General features: G+C 34.2%; 1 pseudogene; it reads left to right on the top strand.

The window, feature by feature from the left end:
• Positions 1-6: 6 nt before the first annotated feature.
• LOC114732910 (beta-glucosidase 16-like) lies at positions 7-1,764 on the top strand (annotated as a pseudogene).
• Positions 1,765-4,641: the final 2,877 nt, after the last annotated feature.

Below are 4,641 nucleotides of genomic sequence, written 5' to 3'. Positions count from 1 at the left end.
TACACCTCATATTATGCAGCTGATACACCATGCCAACATGAAAAGCAAACCTTCTCCACAGACGCTGCGTTAGATCTACTAGTAAGCTATGAAGTTGAACCTTTTGTCTCTCTCCACCTTCTTTATTGACTTTGCAAATACCTTTGCTTACTTATGATCCCTCTTGGTGCTTCAGCTGTAAGAAATGGAGTTCTTATTGGTCCAAAGGTAATTATCTAGAGATCATTTTTTTACTCGGTTTAAGACAGTTTAGTTCATGAAATTGAATGTCGTCTTTAAGACTTTTTTTGTAGCCAAAGCCTGAGGCGCTACTTCAAGGAGGTTGGTTTAATAACTTACTGGTTTAAAGGGTGGATGGCTTAAAGTTATCACTAAGGCGGTGTTTGGTATCCAGGCATTTTAATTTTCCAAGTTCTTTAAACGTATTTAAATGATAAATATAAAATATTGGATCTATATTATACCCGAAATGCTCCAAACATTTAAAGAACTATATGCCAAACGTCACCCAAATGGGTTTATATTTCTATAGTAAAAACCAAGTAAAATCTGGATTGGGTTAATATTTTTCGGGCTTATAGGGTTGACTCCCTCAAAATAATTAACTTTGGGGTCACAAATTCATTATTTGTCCCGAACTGGTTCAATTTGAGAAAGAAATTGAGAAGTTAAATAATTTTGCAGGCTGCCTCGGACTGGCTCTATGTCTATCCACGAGGAATTCAAGAGCTACTACAATACACAAAGGACAAATTTAACAATCCTGTCGTTTACATAACGGAAAATGGTAAGATTAGCCACTACTTTCCCTCTGACCGTAAAGGCTTGGATTGGATCTTTACCCAGTCACACCTCCACTGTCTTGTTCTCCTCCTCATCAGATTTCTTTGTTATATTCATAGGAATTGACGAGGCCAATGATGGTAAAAGGACTCTTGATGACAAAATGAGGATGGACTACTTCAGAAGCCACCTTCTGTATGTTCAAAGGGCCATCAGGTAAGTGCAAAAATAAATCAGTTCAGTTGCAACCTAAGAAACACGCACATAAAATACAACACAGTAAGATACCAAGTGTTCAGACACAATTATAGGCACATATATAAAAGAAATTACAAAAACTCATTGAATTGGATATTTTAGGTGTTGGAATTCATTTGCTCACCTACCTTTTGACTTTCTTTTTATTGACCCATTGTTCTCTCTTGTTAACTTCTTGTGTTCAGAATCAGATGTAATTTGAAGTATTGTGTTTGTATTTTCCTATACAAGTGTCTTACACAAAACTAAACATATGCAAGTTTGTAGTTTTGATGCTTCCTCTTTCCTTTACTTCGAATTTTTGTCAGGAATGGTGTTAGGGTGAAGGGCTACTTTGCATGGTCATTCTTGGACAATTTCGAGTGGACTGCCGGATACACTGTTCGCTTCGGAATGGTGTATGTAGACTACAAAAACGGGTTGAGAAGGTATCGTAAAAGATCGGCTTTATGGTTCAAAGTTTTTCTCCGCGGATGAAATGTTATGATCAGGCCATAAGCAGGGCCACTATATATACATTTGATATCTAACAATTGGTCCTAATATTAAGGCTTCATTGTTATGTGGAGGGAAGTTCATGCCTTTCCTTGATCTGTTTCTGTACTTTGTGGTCCATTGGCCACCCCTTAACATGATCAGACCTGAGTTGATCTGTTAGTAATAGTTGACGTTGAGACTTTTCAGCATTATGAATGCGGCTACAAGTGCTACCTCTTACATGAACTCAAACCCTCAAACCCGAGACTTTATACTTAAACGGTCTCAGTTCCCTTTGCTAGAACCCATGCCGATGTGTCTTTATAGCCTATTTAACTTAGGCAAATAACCAAGGTTGTTTATGATTCCTTAAAGATAAAGTTTGCTATTGGGCTGTTATGCCATATCGCCAAAGCGGTTGGGGAATTAAGGCGTATGACCTTCCCCGTTGCAAGAATTAAGCCAAAATTATGAGATGCATTCAATGGAGGATAAAGCTTTGTGAACTAGTACAACTGAGTTGGCACCAATGGTTTTGTAATCTAGTTGCATGAAAGGCTATCTGTAAGAGGTTAGGAGTTTAATTTCACTTATAGTATTGAGAGGGTGTTTGGCAACATCAAAAAGTGTTTTTAAAATGTATTTTTTTTACAAAATGAGGTAAACTCCTTCATATATTTATTCTGTATACTATAAAAATATTTTTAAAACTATGATTTGGTTTCTATCTAAACATTCCTTTACTCATAAGTGACCTCTCTCTAAATTCAAAGATTAAAAGGAAAAAAGTGAAACTGCGTTAACACTAGCTTGAGCATGAATCTAAAGTAGCCCATGTTTAGTCTCAAGATTTATGTTCGTCCCAAAAAAAAAAAATGCAAGTCTCGTCATTTCACTTGTTTGTGAATTTATTAAGTTGATTCTAAACTTGTGTGTATTTTCTTCTACTTTCCCCCTAATGAAATTCGAAACTCAAGAAGTCTATAAATTTGTTTGCACAAATGACAAAATAAATATGCTATTCGACCTTAATTAATTTATAAAAAATTTATTTAACTTACAGATATACTACCTCCAAATTTATTTATAAGACATTGTTTGTAAATTATAAATCAGGTTTTATAATTAGAACCGGTAGTATTATTTGGTGAGTTTTTAATCTCTTAAAATTTCAAGACAATATGTCTAGCTAAATTTAAATGTCTTTTTTTTCCTAAAGTATCTATGCTTTTTTTGGGGGGGTTAAATCATAAATTTTCCCTAAAAGATACTTAATTTTTTTATTGGCATAATGTTCCTTTCGAAATTTAAAAAATGATGTGAAGTTACTTCATATAAAATAACATTTGATATAAAGTTTTTAGAGTTATTAATGTTCAAATAGCACTTTGCTCAAATAGATACAGGAGATTGATTTTTAGTTTCTGGTTTTTGTTGTTGTTAGTTTTTTTTTCCAGCTTATAAAAAAAAGTTATTAATGTTCAAATCGTCAGTGGAGAAAAATCCAACAATCTATTATCAATCAATTTTTCGATTCATGTCTGGGAAAAATTCCTATTAATTTAATAAATGAATTATGACAGTCAAAGCTTTACAAAGGTGTCTTCTTTATGTCTATGTAGCTGTTTAGATTAGTTGTGAAATAAGTATGCGAAATGAGCATAAAAGCAAAAACACTTATTATAAATTGATTCAAGCACCAATTTGAATTAGTTTATTTTAAGTAATTTTACACTGTTATGCGTGAAACATTATCTAATAAAGATAAAATAACTTTTTTAAAAAAATTTGATTCTAGGGTTTTCCAGACATGCCATAAAGTGGACCAAAAAATAATCTCGAAGTAGGGCACCGGCAGGACCTCGTTCCCATAATATCTTTGAAAAAATAAAAAGAAGACAATATATATTGAATTCCGGGTCTCTGACTTTGTGTCAGAAGGATATCTTTAAAATAAGAGATTTCTTGAAAATAAAAGATCTTTGTTTCTTTAAAATAAGAGATTTCTTGAAAATAAAAGATCTTTGTTTGAGTTTTTGAGGATGTTATTTTTTTCCCCTTAAAAAAGTCCCCATCTCTGTAAGAGGCAGCCTGGCAAGTCCCCATGGCATATATGCACGGTTCGCATGCACCACTTTTTATTTTAGGAGAATTACAATCAAATTTTAAGAAAGAGGTTTAATTGCTTTAAAATTTATTGACAATTAAAAGATATGCAATAACAAGCTTTAGGGTAAGAATGACAACATGTTTATGATGGTTACTTGTTAGGTGAATTAAGGACCCGCTTAGTTTAATTGCAGTTTGCTTTTACAATACACTGCAGTGCAATACAGTAGGTTGCAATGCAATTTTGATTACTGATGATCTGTTTGGCATATTATAAAGAAAACATGGTAGATGATATTTATTATTTTCAATAAAACAAATAAAATTTATGAAATGACCCTTTTATCCCTTGACCAAAAAACAATCCTTCCCTTACCGAATGTTTCTTCCTCGACAAGACTGCTGATAAAATGCACACAACCTTCATTTCACTAGCTATTGAATTCATTATCATAACGGACTGAAACCATTAAAGCCAATGATAAAATCATTGATTAAGGCCACTATCATCATCATCAAAATTTTTACATCGTCATCAACCCAAATGAAAGATACTGTTTATAAAGTAAGAGACATTTGAATCAAAGAAGATAAGGGAAATAAAAAAACAAATATGGAAAGCAAGGATATGAAATAGAAAAAGAATTAGATTTGAAAACCCAAACAACACGCAGATCGAAGAATGTAGAGACAAGATCATCATTGGATGGATGGGAAGGCAGAGATATGAGATTTTTGAAGGAAGGATGTTGGAGGCTGATGATATAGCAAGAGGAGAATAAACCGGGGGTCATGACGAATGCAAAGCATAGGGGCAGAAATGGGGTAGAGACAGTGGTGGTGCTAGGTGTCGAGTACGACGGTGTTCATGGTGGTTAGGTCATCAGTGGTAGCGGGTGCTAGGTGTGGCAGAGGTGTCCACAATGGTTAGCGTCATGGTGGGTGCTGGGTGCAACAACATTCATGGCGGTCAGCTGCAACGGAGGGTGGGTGATAAAGAATGAAGGGGACTAC

The sequence above is a fragment of the Neltuma alba genome, unplaced genomic scaffold (assembly GCF_004799145.2).
Source record: "Neltuma alba isolate B1F8T4 unplaced genomic scaffold, ASM479914v2 tig00000410_pilon, whole genome shotgun sequence".
In the NCBI taxonomy this organism is placed as follows: Eukaryota; Viridiplantae; Streptophyta; class Magnoliopsida; order Fabales; family Fabaceae; genus Neltuma; species Neltuma alba.
Note: the sequence above shows the minus strand (reverse complement) of the source record. Positions and strands in the feature narration are given on the sequence as shown.